This window comes from Chiloscyllium plagiosum, unplaced genomic scaffold, assembly GCF_037043375.1.
Source record: "Chiloscyllium plagiosum isolate Xiang-an unplaced genomic scaffold, Cpla_swu_hap1 HiC_scaffold_18, whole genome shotgun sequence".
Lineage (NCBI taxonomy): Eukaryota > Metazoa > Chordata > Chondrichthyes > Orectolobiformes > Hemiscylliidae > Chiloscyllium > Chiloscyllium plagiosum.
In genome coordinates this window covers 102,465,898-102,482,391 of record NW_028270156.1, presented here as the reverse complement: position 1 = coordinate 102,482,391, position 16,494 = coordinate 102,465,898, and the positions used below count along the sequence as shown (strand labels likewise).

General features: G+C 45.2%; 2 long non-coding RNA genes across 2 annotated transcripts in view; one reads left to right on the top strand and one right to left on the bottom strand.

Annotated features, from left to right (window-relative positions):
* LOC148147129 (uncharacterized) overlaps positions 1 to 16,494 on the top strand; it is a 46,261-nt gene that overhangs the window by 18,321 nt on the left and 11,446 nt on the right. The window contains exon 4 of the long non-coding RNA XR_015760062.1: positions 766 to 999. This is a non-coding gene — a long non-coding RNA (uncharacterized LOC148147129). The remainder of the gene's footprint in view (positions 1 to 765; positions 1,000 to 16,494) is intronic.
* Positions 6,519 to 16,494, bottom strand: part of LOC148147128 (uncharacterized) — a 31,194-nt gene continuing 21,218 nt past the window's right edge. The window contains exon 5 of the long non-coding RNA XR_015760061.1: positions 6,519 to 6,694. This is a non-coding gene — a long non-coding RNA (uncharacterized LOC148147128). The remainder of the gene's footprint in view (positions 6,695 to 16,494) is intronic.

Here is a 16,494-nt window from a genome sequence, read left to right as displayed (position 1 = left end):
GTAATAGAACGATCCAGACTTTACAGCGTTCTGTACTCACCAATGACAGCAACAATTTCAGACTGTGAACTCTGTCCTCTATGTTGTTATAATCTGTTTTTTCAAAGTATTTCTTTGGCAGCTGCTCACCTTGTTTCCTTGTTTCTTTCCCAGCCCTAACTCCATTCCCTGTGGCCTTGAGGCACTACCATTTCTGCTGTTTAATTTCTCCTGCCTTCCCCCGTGTGACAGAATGTATTTTTGTCCTTGTCTCACCGCCACCTTGCTCACACCCCGTTACAATTCTGATGGTTCCCAGACATCTGTAACTATCACTGCGCCCCCTGGGTCAATGGCACGAGTTTTGAATTCTCTTCCTCCTGAGATAATCAGAAATCTTTCCGGTTGCAGTTTCCCCCAGATTTTATTTTGAAAAAAAAAAGAGCATTTGTGTCAGAGTCAAGTATTTGTGAGCCTTCATCCACAATTCTGAGCACTTAGACATAATCTATGACTCTCCCACAGATGTGCAGGTTTACTAACATGGCCTGTAGTGTGTAGGTTAGGTGGGTTGGGCTAACCATGGTAAATGTGGGGTTATGGAGGTAGGGTCATTGCAGACTCGATGGACCGAATAGTCTCTTTGTGCACCTCAGAGATCCTGTAATTCTAACTAGTGGTGATTGTCGACACGTTTTCCTCATGCTAGGTTCATTCAGCTCAGGTACACATGCTGCCTTTGTGTTTCTGTGGGTGCTCTCTCACTCCTTTCCTTCTGTTTTACAGCAATTTCACACTGTACGTGAGGGTGAGAATAAATTTGTAAGTATAAATACTCCAACCGAAACCCGCACAGGTCAGGACCTGTTTCTGCTGCTGATGTCGCTCACAGGGAACAGGAAAATAAAGATTCAGTCATACATCTTACAAGGACACAGAGGTTACATCACCAGGAATGTCTACACAGCTTAAAACTCTTTTCTCAAGAAAAAAGGACGCTGGAGAGACAACCTGGTACAAGTAGGAAGCTTTGTGTCTATATTTTCAGAGATTTGAGGCTGAAATCATTGGGTTTGAAGCATGTTTCGTTGCCCCAGGTCATCAAAAGTGCTATCTAAATGTGCCTCTTTCTTTGTGTCTTTTTGTCTGAGTTAACAATCAGATGGACAGGTCAGTCAGTGTCTGAGTGCTTTCCCAAATCCCTGATCCCAAATCTGCCTCCCCCACAGTCTCAGGTGCCTCACCACTCACTGGGTCACGGAGAAACTCTGCCATTCCAATGAGAACTGCCTTTGCTGTCAGCTCTCCTCATTCTTCTGCCTAATCCCCACTTCCCTTCATTAAATCCCAGCTGCCTCTAGTCCACCCACATGGACATGTTGAAGAGCATGACAGGAGATTGGATTGAAACTGAGAATTCAATCGCCAGAATGAAATAGGAAGAAGAAAATAAATGGGGTTTGTGGCTCTCAGGGATACAGACTCCAGGCTGAGTCCTTTGTGGGCATTCCCACAGTAATACGAGACAACATTCCATGATGAGAGTTAAACCCGTGTGGCAGGAGAGGAAGCCACTGAACATTAGCAGGTTTAGTTCAAACACAGGAGATTTGTTCAGTCAGTAACAGTGTGTTAGACATGGATGTGAAATGAACAGTGAGGGGGAATGTTACCAAAGCTGCAGATGGACAACTTTCATTGGAACAGGAGGAGGCCATTCAGCCCCTCAACCCTGCTCTGCCATTCAGGATGATCATGGCTGATTTGTGGCCTAACTTGCAATTTTCAAAACCCTCCAAACTCATTAATAAACTCCTCTGCAACAGACAAAATCAATATTGAAAAACTAACGATCTGCAAATGCTGGGAAATCAGGAACAAAAACAGACATTGCTGGAAAAAGTCAGCAGATCTGGCAACATCTGTGGAGAGTGAACCTTTGGGTCCAGTGACTGGTCAGGTGACCAGCTGCAGCTGACCATTCTGCCTTTTCTGTAACACTGGAACAGGTTCTGGTGCGAGGGGAATGAGACTGTCAATAACAACTGAGAAAATAGAAGGACGTGCTCAATCAGACTAAAACCCATTTTGGTCTTTCACTTTTAATTCAACTGCAAAAATTATTCCTTATCATTTCTGAAATAGGATAATAGACCAGAAAACAACTCTTCATGTCATTGGGTCTGGGAAACTGTTTATTCTGACCTGGTCCAACGGACATGTGAATCCAGACCCTGAATAATGTGGTTGACTCTGAACCATCTCCTGTCCAGTCAGAATGGATGACAAATGCTGCCCCAGCAAGTGATGCCGTGATCCCATGAACAAACAAAACAAATCCAATCACTGTGGTTACTTGTGAACTCGCTCGTGTTTCATCAAGCTGGATATCTGAGTGAACTGCTTCCCACACTCAGAGCAGGTGAATGGCCTCTCCCCAGTGTGTATTCACTGGAGTACAGTGAGGCTGGATGGTGTACTGAACCCAGTCCCAAAGTGAGAGCTCCTGAATGGTCTCGCACTGGTCTCCTGTGACCGGGAGAGATATTCACCATCCCAGATGATACTGGGTAACGATACCTTCAAGAGGGGTCTCGTGAGAGTAGATCAGGACAAACTGTTCACATTCAGAAAAGAATCAATAATGAGGAGGCACCGATGTAAAGGGATTGATAAAAGAAGTATATGTGACATGAGACAAAATGTTTTCATGCAGAGAAGGTTTATGGTCAGGAATGCACTGCCAAAGAGTGTGGTGGAGCCAGGTACAATGAAGAGGATAGAATTGAACAGTCATTGGAAGGGGATGAATGGGAATGTTTATGGGGTAAAGGTAAAGAATGGCATTTGGTGAGGTGATCCTTTGGAGAACTGATGAGCCAATCAGCCTCTTTTTGTCCTTCTGTGAACATTTCATTCTGAGCCCTCTAAGGAAATATCAGAGCAGGGATTGTGAAGAGGTCAGATTGATTGAGAGTCTCTGTGAACAAAAGTGAGACACCTATACAGAAAGACTTTGGGATGGATTGAATCAAATGTTATAAATTTGCATGGCCCCAACAGTACAGCCATTACAAATGGGAGTGATCAAGAGAGTGGAATTAGAGCAGCAAATACATCTTAAACATTGATGCAGCTAAAGGGGATGCTGGGTAAAGATACCACAGTTAGTGCTGACTTCATTCCAGATATACCAGCCAGGGAGAACATCCTTCCTGTATCTGTCCTATCGAGCTTTTGAAGAATTTTGTTCATTTCAAGTGTTTCATTTTAGATACTCCAGAGAAGACAGTTTCATGCTCTTCAATCTCTCCTGCCAGGGCAACACTGTCGTCAGAATTCAAGTCACTGGTGTGTGTAACTGGCTGCTTCATGGACTGGAACTGGCAATTGAGACTGTAAGGCTACTGTATAAAATATCTTCAATTGTATTGCCAGATTGCCAGAAGCATGAGGGGCTTTAAGAAAAAAAAACACAACTTATGGGCATTGAGTGTCAGAGCACTTCCTGTTGTGGGGGCATCCTGTTTAGATACAATCTATTGATAATTGTTAGAATTGACTTACATTAGCTCTGTAGAAGTGGTCAGAACATTATAACGGTCATTGGAGAAGCTAACAAATTTCCCATGGGTTAAAACTTGTAAATGAAAGAATAGGTATGGGTTCTTCTGGTAAAGTGTGCAAAGTTATTCAAAATGTTCCTAATTTACTTTCAGAAACAAGTGAGAGAAAGGCACATTACTGAGGTCATTGCATTAGTCCAAATTTAGAAGTTCAGGAGGACTGATGGGAAAGCAGGTTTTGGGAGTTGTAATAATGATAGGGAAAAATTGTTTTACAGAGAGAGAGAGTTCCCAGATGGGAAACTCAGCTTTAACATCACATCAACTGCAGAGTCATCCAATTGCACAGGTCCAGATCCTTATCGGTAATATGGAAGGAGAACGCAGCATTCTCAGCCCAGACAAATCATTCCCATGTTTTGCTTGTGGTCGAATATTTAACCAGTCATGTGATCTGGGAAGACACCATTATGATGGGACCAGGGCGAGGGTACGCAAAAGTGGGGATTGTGGGAAGGAATTTACCTACCCTTCCCAGTGGACACTCACTGACAGTCACACTGCGGAGAGGCCGCTCACCTGCCTCACGTATGGGAAAGGGTTTACTCGATCTTACAATCTGCTGAGACACCAGAGATAGCACAGTGGATTTAGATCCTTCACCTGCTCCATGTGTGTGAAAGGATTCACTCAAATCTCCCATCTGCGGAGACATCAGTGCATTCCCATCGGGGAGAGGCCATTCATCTGCTCAGTGTGTGGGAAAGGATTCACGCAGTGACCTGCTGAAACACCAGCGAGCTCACTCTGGGGAAAGGTCATTCACTTGTTCCCAGTGTGGGAGAAGAGATACACACAAATGCACCACCTGCTGAGACCCTTGTGAGCCCACACAGGGGAGAGACCATTCAGATGGTCAGTGTGTGAGGGGGGATTCAGTGATTCATCCTACCCCCTGAGACCCCAGCAAGCCCACACAGGGGGAGAGGCCAATCATATGGTCAGTATGTGAGAGAGGATTCAGTTATTCATCCTGTCCCCTGAGACCCAAGCGGGTTCACACTGGGTAGAAGCTGTTTCCCTATCTGTGTGACAAAGGATTTGCTGAGTCTTCAACACGACTGAGAGCCCAGTGAGTGCTCACAGGGAAGTGGTCACCCACCTGCTCCGTGTGGGGTAGAGTTCAGACATCACTGCAGGACTCTGATTCTGGAGTTACTGTCCATCAGAATCAGCACAGGACCTTGTATATGACGACACTGTTGGAGTTTTGATGTTGTGGTTGTTCATCACATGAACTGGGCTGGAGTTGACTGAATTTATATTGCCACTTTCTGAACATCAGGGTGTCTCTCTGTGCAGTTAGTCTCCACAAACAGCAATGTGACAATAAGCAATGATAATCTGTTTTGATTTAAATTATGATCATAGCACTGCTGCTTCACAGCACCACGTACAAGGTTGGAGTCCAGCCTTGGTCAATGTCGAGTTCCCACATTCTCCCCATGATAGTGTGGGTCCCCTCCAGGTGCTTCCTCCCACAATCCAAAGATATGCGGGTCAGGTGGGCCAGTCGTGCTAAGTTGTCCACAGTGACCAGGAATGTGCAGACTAGGTGGATCAGCCATGGGAAATGCACTGTTGCAGGGATGGAGTGCTCTGTCTGGGATGCTCTTCGGATGGTCGGTGGGATTTGATGGGCCAATGCTCTGCTTCCACACTGTCGGGATTCTATTCCATGATTGAGGATAAAGGCTACACAGCAAAGTGTCCTTGGAGAAGGAGCATGTGCTGCGTATCAATGCTCTCGATGCTTTGAGATAGAGGTGGGCACCGCAGGGGATACAGTGCTTTATCTCCACCGCTGCCCCCTCCATACAACTCTACTTTGATTTAGTCCCTTCTCACTTTGTCACTTATAATGGTTTGCTTGGCCAGTAATGGGCTTTGTTTGGAAATATTCAATTGGTTACACAAATGATTGGTTACTGCTGGTGATGATATGTCTAGATTAGAGTGGTGCTGGAAAAGAACAGCAAGTTAGGCAGAATCCAAGGAGAAGGAAAAGCAACGTTTTGGGAAAGCCCTTTTCCTGCACTACTCTAATCTAGGCTCTGGCTTCCAGCATCTGTGGTCCTCATTTTTCTCTGCTGGTGATTATATGTTAACCAAAAGCAAAATGGCGTAATGATGATTTTGATGGTGGGAAAGTTACTGTGATAACATTTCTGGGTCGGAGAAATGGGAAAAAGAATGCTTCACAGCTCACAGAACGAGAACTGAAAAGCAGTTAAATCAAACCAAAGGTTCAGACAGGGAGGGAATATTTTCCTGGAGTTTGAGTAGCTGGAAAGTGATGGGGTCCGGGAATAGACAGGATTTTGTTTTACAGGAGGTTGAAAGTTTTAAAACTTATATTCAGACAGTTTAATTTATTTTCTTTAATTTTATTTGCTGTGCAAACAACCTTTACAACATTTTAAAACCAAAATTTACAAACCTTGTGTTAAAGATAAATGTTAAATAAAATCCATCAAACCATCCCTCACTGAAAAAAGATGTGGAAGTTCAATCTCCTGGAAGATAGCAGCAGGAGGAGACCATTCAGCCTTTCAATCCTGCTCCACCATTCAATGGGAAACAGCTGACCATCCAGCTCAGTCTCCTGTTCCTGCTGTGTTCCAATCCCCTTTCATGACTTTACCTCGAAGAACTATATCGAAGTCCTCCTTTAACTTTACTGACTTTTGTACCAGTGATGTTGCTGTGTTACTGTGTGGGTGTAGGCAGGGGTAATGTGATGGTGCTGCCTCCTGGAGGATGTACTCAGCCTCCCTCATCATCCTGCAGTAACATCAACTGGGTTTTAGCAACTCGAGACAGAAACCGTTTCCAGGATATGGGCATCACTGGCTCAGCCAGCATTTATACCCCATCTCTCGTTACCCTTGAGAACATGGTAGTGAGCTGCTGTCTTGAACCATTCACAGTCCATTTGGTGCAGATAGACCGACAATGCTGGGAGGGAGAGTGTTGCAGGATTTTGGCCGAGAGATTCTCTATCTTTGGTTCTTCAAATGCTGGTTAACTTAATCATGATCTGCACATGATTCTGAGATTTCAGTTGCAAATCTTCACCATCTAGCACCCTGTATAAAGGAATATTTACAGATTAGAAATTCAGAACAGACAATTCTAGTTTCTCTGGAATATCCTTTTCCCCTTTCTTCCCTCAAAGCTGTAACCCTCCAGCCCACTTACTCTCTCCCACCATTCTGACTCTGCTACCCCCTAATGTACACCCTCCACATTCTCATAGCATTACTGATAAAAAGATCCATGCCACCACTTCCCGTCCCTGGTTAGACTCTGCACCCTTTCTGGGTTCACTTCCTTTCCCTTCAGTTGCTGCAAGTCAGTAATGTAACAGCAGAATGAAACAAAAGGAAACAGAAAGGGAGGTGGCAGATCCTGGACAGAAGAGGAACCTACAGTCTGGGAGAATGGGTCAGATCCTTCTTCGTTCCCCATCAGTTGATTCCCACCATTACAATGAATTGGGAATAGAGAATGGTCCTCCATGCGTGTAGTGACACTTTGACCCCCCCAACTGATCAATACTATGAGCAGATGCATTCCTCCTCCAGCCAATCACAGTGTGAAGTACTTTCCGCAAAGTATACTTACCCAAAGTACATGCTCCAAAACCCACCCATTTTCTGTACATGTACAGTTCTGGGTTTCCCCACACATGCGTGGTCCCTGCCTCAGGGCTTGTGGGAGTTGTAGTCCCCATGAAGCCACTGGAGCCCTGTCTCTGGGAAGTGATTATAAAGTGTAGGCTGGAGGGTTGTGTGTAGGATCCACATACAGACACACAGAACATATGGACTGTCACTGGGTTTTACTGAGACATCTGCTTCCACAACCTGATTTTTTGATGTAAGGAATATAGATTCAGCCAACTGGGGCGTGGAGTGGTTAATAGGAGGAGCAGGTTTTAAGCAGAGGTGGCTCAATTGTTAGCATTGCTGACTCACAGCGTCAGGGACCTGGATTTGATTCCAGCCTTAGGCGACTGTGTGGAGTTTACACGTTCTCCCCGTGTCTGTGCAAGTTTCCTTTGGGTGCTCCAGTTTCATCTCTCAGTCCAAAGATGTGCAGGTTAAGTGGATTGGCTATGCTAAATTCCCACAGTGTCCATGCCTGTGCAGGTTAAGCCATTAACCATGGGAAATACAGCAAATGGGTGAGTCTGAATGGGATGCTCATTATAGGGTTGGTGTGGACTCCATGGACGAATACCCTGTCTCTGTACTGTAGGGACTCTATTCTATTCTCATGAAGAAGAATGTACCTATCTCAAAGTGCTGTGAATCTGGGGAATTCCTTATTCAAAATACAGTGGATGCCAGGACAATAAGCAAATTTACTGAAGAGATACAGATGTTAAATTTGCAATGAGATGAAGGGCGAGAGAGGGAGCAGGTGGGAAAAATCCAGCTGAGACCGAGGTGAGCTCAATCATTATGGTATTAAATGGTGGAGCTGGTTCAAAGGGCTGCATTGCCTCTCCTGGGCTGAGGGCTTATCTCTTTACGGTAATAACTGGAAAGCTGAATCCAAAACTCACTACCTTCACCAAAGGAGATTTTCGGAAAAAGCAGGATAGTCAGGTGGATGAGATAGTGAGGAAGCGTGTGGGAGATAATGATTTTGCAATTTTAAATTGAGGTGAGTTAAAAATCACAACAACAGGTTATAGTCCAGCAGGTTTAATTGGATCATGATGAAGGAGCGACACTCCGAAATCTAGTGTGCTTCCAATTTAACCTGAGGGACTATAACCTGGCGTTGTGTGATTTTAAAATTTTTGTACACCCCAGTCCAACACCGGCATTTCCAAATCATGTGAAAGGAGGGGAGACAGTGATGTATGGTTTTAGACTGTGTAGTACATTCACACTGTCCAGAATATTCTACATAGAACATAGAACATAGAACATAGAACAATACAGCACAGAACAGGCCCTTCGGCCCACGATGTTGTGCCGAACTTCTAACCTAGATTAAGTACCCATCCATGTACCTATCCAAATGCCGCTTAAAGGTCGCCAATGATTCCGACTCTACCACTCCCACGGGCAGCGCATTCCATGCCCCCACCATTCTCTGGGTAAAGAACCCACCCCTGACATCTCCCCTATACCTTCCACCCTTCACCTTAAATTTATGTCCCCTTGTAACACTCTGTTGTACCCGGGGAAAAAGTTTCTGACTGTCTACTCTATCTATTCCTCTGATCATCTTATAAACCTCTATCAAGTCACCCCTCATCCTTCGCCGTTCCAACGAGAAAAGACCGAGAACTCTCAACCTATCCTCGTACGACTTCCTCTCCATTCCAGGCAACATCCTGGTAAATCTTCTCTGCACCCTCTCCAAAGCTTCCACATCTTTCCTAAAGTGAGGCGACCAGAACTGCACACAGTACTCCAACTGTGGCCTAACCAAAGTCCTGTACAGCTGCAACATCACTTCACGACTCTTGAATTCAATCCCTCTGCTAATGAACGATAATACTCCATAGGCCTTCTTACAAACTCTATCCACCTGAGTGGCAACCTTCAAAGATCTATGTACATAGACCCCAAGATCCCTCTGTTCCTCCACCTGACTAAGAACCCTACCATTAACCCTGTATTCCGCATTCTTATTTGTTCTTCCAAAATGGACAACCTCACACTTGGCAGGGTTGAACTCCATCTGCCACTCCTCAGCCCAGCTCTGCATCATATCTAAGTCCCTTTGCAGCCGACAACAGCCCTCCTCACTGTCCACAACTCCACCTATCTTCGTATCATCTGCAAATTTACTGACACACCCTTCGACTCCCTTTTCTAAGTCATTAATAAAAATTACAAACAGCAGAGGACCCAGAACTGATCCCTGCGGAACTCCACTTGTAACTGGGCTCCAGGCTGAATATTTACCATCTACCACCACTCTCTGCCTTCGACCGGTTAGCCAGTTTTCTATCCAATTGGCCAAATTTCCCTCTATCCCATGCCTCCTGACTTTCCGCATAAGCCTACCATGGGGAACCTTATCAAATGCCTTACTAAAATCCATGTACACTACATCCACTGCTCTTCCCTCATCCACATGCTTGGTCACCTCCTCGAAGAATTCAATAAGACTTGTAAGGCAAGACCTACCCTTCACAAATCCGTGCTGGCTGTCCCTAATCAAGCAGTGTCTTTCCAGATACTCATAAATCCTATCCCTCAGTACCCTTTCCATTACTTTGCCTACCACAGAAGTAAGACTAACAGGCCTGTAATTCCCGGGGTTATCCCTATTCCCTTTTTTGAACAGGGGCACAACATTCGCTACTCTCCAGTCCCCTGGTACCACCCCCGTTGCCAGTGAAGACGAGAAGATCATTGCCAACGGTACTGCAATTTCCTCTCTTGCTTCCCACATAATCCTAGGATATATCCCGTCAGGCCCGGGGGACTTGTCTATCCTCAAGTTGTTCAAAATGTCCAACACATCTTCCTTCCTAACAGGTATCTCTTCTAGCTTACCAGTCCATTTCACACTCTCCTCTTCTACAATACAGTCCCTCTCGTTCGTAAATACTGAAGAGAAGTACTTGTTCAAGACCTCTCCTATCTCTTCCGACTCAATACACAGTCTCCCACTACTGTCCTTGATCGGACCTACCCTCGTTCTCGTCATTCTCATGTTTCTCACAAACGCATAAAATGCCTTGGGGTTATCCTTGATCCTATCCGCCAACGATTTTTCATGCCCTCTCTTAGCTCTCCTAATCCCTTTCTTCAGGTCCCTTCTGGCTATCCTGTATCCCTCCACTGCTCTGTCTGAATCCTGTTTCCTCAACCTTATGTAAGCCTCCTTCTTCCTCTTTACCAGACATTCAACCTCTCTCGTCAACCAAGGCTCCCTCACACGACCATTTCTTTCCTGCCTGATAGGTACATACATATCATGGACACGTCGTATCTGCTCTTTGAAAAAGTTCCACATTTCCACCACATCCTTCCCTGACAGCCTATGCTCCCAACGTATGCTCCTCAAATCCTGCCTTACAGCATCGTAATTTCCCTTCCCCCAATTATAAAATCTACCTTGTTGTGCGCACCTATCTCTCTCCATAACCAAGGTGAAAGTCACAGAATTGTGGTCACCATCACCAAAATGTTCACCCACTAACAAGCCCTCCATTTGTCCCGGTTCATTACCGAGTACCAAATCCAATATGGCCTCCCCTCTGGTTGGACAATCTACATACTGCGTTAGAAAAGCTTCCTGGACACACTGCACAAACACCGCCCCATCCAATCTACTTGATCTAAAGAGCTTCCAATCAATATTTGGGAAGTTGAAGTCGCCCATGACTACGACCCTGTGGCTTCTGCACCTTTCCAAAATCTGTTTCCCAATCTGTTTCTCCACATCTCTGCTGCTATTGGGGGGCCTATAGTAAACACCCAACAAGGTGACTGCACCTTTCCTATTTCTGACTTCAGCCCATACTACCTCCAGAGGCAGATCCCCCTCAAACTTCCTTTCTGCAGCCGTTATACCATTTCTAATTAGCAATGCCACCCCCCTCCTTTTTTCCCACCCTCCCTAATCTTACTGAAACACCTGTAACCAGGAACCTCCAACAGCCATTCTGTTGTGAATATCTATCCTGTACTTTATTACAAAGCCAAGGTCTCTGACAATGAAAACCAAAACACCCAGGTAACATCGCCTCACCTCATAATCTGATAAAAGACTTGTGTTAAGTATGATTGAATTTAGAATACAGTTGGAAAGCGGGAAGATTAAATCCAATCCCAAGATCCTGTGCTTAAACAAAGGAGACTACAATAGGATGAGGCAGGAGTTGGCTAATATAGACTGGAAGCAAAGACTTTAGGGTGGGACAGTTGACAGACAGTGGAGGAATATCAAAAAAATTTTCAAACTGCTCAGCAAAAGTATATATCAGTGAAAACAAAGGACTGTAGGAAAAGAAGAAATCTGTCATGGGTGGCTAAGGAAATAAGGGAGTTTATCAAATTGAAATAGAAAGCATACAAATTGGCAAAGGCCAAGGAGAATCTAGGAGATTAGAAAAACTTTAAAGATCCACAGAAAGCTAGATGGGATTGAGTAGCTATCCCCAGGGTCAGAATAGCAGTTTACACTGCTAGAGGAGAACCTATTATGTGGGGAACATATGGCCTCTGTAATTGTTGAAGCACTTAACTGTTACCATAGAGATAATCCTGATCAAGTTCAAACTCACAGCACACTGCAAAAGCTTATAGTCCAACAGGTTTATTTGGAAGTACAACTTGGTGATGTGTGGTTTTTAAACTTTGCCTACCCCAGTCCAACACCAGTTCTTCAACATCAGAATCCTGACAGACAGCCCCACTGAAACTGAAGTGCCGGTCAGATACCTTACTGAGCCATAGGGGTGTGGGGGAGGGGTATGTGATTTCACACAAAGTGTTGAGCTGAACTCGACTTTTTAACTGCCGTTGCTATGGAAATAATATTGAGAGACAGCCTCCATTCAAAACCACAAAGGTATAAGAATGGGAGTGGCACATCGGACAGGCGGGGGGTTACCTGATGCTGCCTGGAGGTGTTTTGCATGTACATTATCAAGGTACCTGCCATGTCTCATCAATAAAGACTCAAAGAAGACCTCTCAGAGTTCTGTACCTAGTTATTCCTATCCAGCAGGGTTCAGGAATATGAGCACACAGCAGTCTTCACAGTGGAGGATATGAAGAACATGCCAGTAATTGATAAAGAGACAAAGGAAGGTGAGGAGCAAGAAACAACCATCATCACGAAAGCGTTAGAACTGGGCAAGCTAATGGAGTTAAAGGTGGACACGTCTCCTTGCTCAGATGAAATACATCCCAGGGTGCTACCAGAGATAGCAGGAGAAATAGCAAATATACTTGGAGTCAGAGCATCCTATAGCAGAGGCTGGCCCTTTGGCCCAAACTGGCCCATGCCCGCCAAAATGCCCATCACGTTAACCACATTTTCCTGCATTTGGCCCATCTGCTTCTGACCCTTTGCTATCCATGCATTTGTCCAAATATTTTTTACATGTTATTAATGTACCCACCTCAACCACTTCCACTGGCAGCTCAGTCCATATACATACCACCCTCTGTGTAAAACAGTTGCCCCTCAGGTTCCCTTTCATTCTTTCTCCTATAACCTTAAACTGATGCCCTCCAGTCCTTGATTCACTGGGCAAAAGACTGAGTGCATTCACCTTACCCATGCCTCTCATTGTCTTATAGACTTCGAGAAAAGATTCCCCCCCTGTTTCCTCTGCTCTAACCAAAAAAAAATCCTTGCTTGTCCAACCTCTTCCTATAACTCAGACCCCTGAGCCCTGGCAAAAATCCTTGTAAATTTCTTCTGCACTTTTTCCCGTTTAATAACTGAAACCTACATTAAATTCATCACATTTCCACTATTTCCCAAAGGCGCTGGAACCGACGTGACAACGCCAATGAATTACAAGCCATGATCGATAATTAACTCCTTTACAACAATCCCGTTTTCATGGTTTGTTCCATGGTGCAGGCATCCTTGTCTCTTTCTGGTTGCTTGGTTAATTAAAACCTTGTCCTCATACAAAACAAATCTGTAGCTTAATTGTTCCTGGAAAATGTGCCATGTTTTCAGACTTTTAAAAACAAACGAAATCTCTCTCCACAGTCACCACACTGACATGGACTTGGCTGTGTCTCAGTAATGTTTCCAGTCACAGTGATATTTGAAATATTCACCCACGGACAGAATACACACCTTTCCTTCAACATGAAAAGGCCAATGATATTCAGATCGGCACGGATCAAGTAACCATCAAAACTGAACATGAAGTTCAATTTGAATTTCTCATCCGCAAATCCGCCATTTCAGTACCGTACAGAGAAAACAAGATCTTTATAAGACAATGATAGTATTAAATTGTAGTTTCCTTGTTGCCCCAAAGCTTTAAATCTCAGTCTCACAATTTCTCTCTCGTTAACTGAAGACCAGACCAATCTCCTCACTCCTTTCCTCCACACCCAGTTCTCACACTCTCTCTCCTCTCCTTGAATTCAGCTTCCTAGCTCCTGCCTGCAGGCTAAGAACAAAAAAAGGGGGTGGCACGATGGCACTGCTGCCCCACAACACTAGGGTCCCAGGTTCGATTCCAGCCTTGGGTGACTGTCTGTGTGGAGTTTGCACGTTCTCCCCGTGTCTGCGTGGGTTTCCTCCGGGTGCTGCGGTTTCCTCCCACAATCCAAAGATGCTCAAGTCAGGTGAATCGGCCATGGGAAATGGGTCTGGGTGGGTTACTCTTCAGTGTGGACTGGTTGGGCCGAAGGGCCTGTTGCCACACTGTAGGAAATCTAATCTAATCAAGTCTATTACTCTGAATCAGAGCCTCCTGGGTGTTGGTGAATCCTCCTCCCACCTCCCAGGGTTTCCTTCCTGGTCAGACCCAAACTGATTTTTTTTTCCCAATCTGGAATCTCTTATTTATTTTCCCCACACCGACCCTCTGATAAGAACCATCCTGCACACACTGGCCAAATCATATCTGGTTGAACTAAAATGAACCAAATTAGAACTTTAATTGCAGGCCCATCCTTGATCCTCTCCATAACATTACTGAATCTTCACACGAGTTCAGATAACTTTCTGCAAAATGCTCCCCCCACTGATACGCCGACCACTTGTCACGATACCAGGGCTGGGACCATTCCCCTGGGTCCTGTTCCCAGAGGAGGAAAGGAGTGAGCTGCCAAATGACAGATTAATCCCACACACCCACAGCCTCCCTGGCACTGTCCCATACTGCACATACGCCAACAATTGGCCAGCACTGCGCCCGTGCACTGGTTGCCCCTCCTACAGAGCATGCTCCAGATCACATAGGACCCTGGGTGATTGACAGCAGTTGCTGCCCAATAGGGTGGAGGGGGCGGGGCTGGAGGACTGGAGTACTGGGACAATAGGATGGTAAACAATGAATGAATGTGGAGGACACTGGGGGGATGGACAGCTCAGTGAGGGACAGGAGCAGTGCAGCAGCAGGAGGGGATCCTGGACAAACTGAGCAATGGGAGAGTCTGACAGGAGAGAAACTACAGGAAGGTTGTATTTGGAGGCTCAGGCAGGGACAGCTGGAAGCTTGGGCATGTTTTCCAAACAGCCTCTTCAAAGATGCTGTTACTCAACTTTGAACCCAAACCTCGTGGTTCAGAGGTAAGGACACTACCACTATTTCCTGGTGGGCTAATGGAATGAAGGGAAGATTTTCTCAATTTCACTCACATGGAAACTCCATGAGCTCCTCCCACTTACTGTCTACGGTGGGGATGGAGGAGACAAGCAGAACGGAAGGGACTGCCTTTCAAAAGGAACTAACCGGCATTGGTGTTATTAACAAGACTCAACACACAGTCACTAACACAAAGCTGGTGTACGTGAACTTTATCCAGAATATTAACACCTATAATTGTGTGACGCAGACCCCAATGTACAGTTAAGTCGTGGATATTAATAACTGCTTTGTGTGTGAGAAATCACCTCTCATGAACATGAGTCAATTTTTTAGAAGAAGTAACAAAGAGGATTGATGAGGGCAAAGCGGTGTAAACGATCTACATGGATTTCAGTAAGGTGTTCAACAAGGTTCCCCATGGAAGACTGGTTAGCAAGGTTAGATCTCAAGGAAGATAGAGAGAACGAGCCATTTGGATACAAAACTGGCTCAAAGGTAGAAGACAGAGGGTGGTGGTGGAAGGTTGCTTTTCAGATTGGAGACCTGTGACCAGTGGGGTGTCACAAAGTATTGGTCCTGGATCCACTAATTTTCATCATTTATATGAATGATTTGGATGTGAATATAGGAAGCATTGTTAGTAAGATGACACCAAAATTGCAGGTGTAGTGGACAGTGAAGAGGATTACCTCAGATTACAACAGGATCTTGATCAGAGGGTCGAATGTGCTGAGGACTGGCAGAAAGAGTTTAATTTAGATAAATGTGAGGTGCTGCATATTGGAAAAGCAAATATTAGCAGGGTGTATACACTTAATGGTAAGGTCCTCGGGAGTGCTCCTGAACAAAGAGACCTTGGAATGCAGGTTCATAGCTCCTTGAAAGCAGAATCGCAGGTAGATAGGATAGTGAAGTAGGTGTTTAGTATGCTTTCATTTATCGGTCAGAGCACTGAGTATAGGAGTTGGGAGGTCATATTGCGGCTCTACAGGACATTGGTTAGGTCAATCTTGGAATATTGCATGCAATTCTGGTCTCCTTCCTATCAAAACAATATTGTGAAACGTGAAAGTGGTCAGAAAAGAATTACAAGCATGTTGCCAGGGTTGGAGGATTTGAGCTACAGGGAGAGGCTGAATACACTGTTTTCCCTGGAGCATTAGATGCTGATGGGTGACCTTATAGGGGTTTATAAAATCAGGAGGGGCATGGATAGAGTAAATACACAAGGTCTTTTCCCTGTGGTGGGGAGGAGGCACGAGGGGTGTGGGCGACCGAGGCGGGGGGAGAAACCGAGAGGCGAGAGAGACAGTTATTTTATAGATCTGCAACACAACCTTGCTCCTGTTTTTTCCCTGTCCCCTTCAATCCCTCTGAAGAGCTCAGAACAAGTGCACAGTCCCTGGAAAATGGAGCTTCAGGGTGGTCAAGTGCTGAAGGTTGCATTTGGGACACTGACCTTTATTGGTCTGTGCACTTTTCAATAAAGGGACCTGGGTTCAATTCCACTGTTTGGATTCATGTCTGTGGCCACAGACACGCCTGTCTACTGGATCCCCTGTCACTACAGCTCTGCCATTCTCCCTCCTCCTGTTCTGTGCAGTGGAGCAGTGTCAT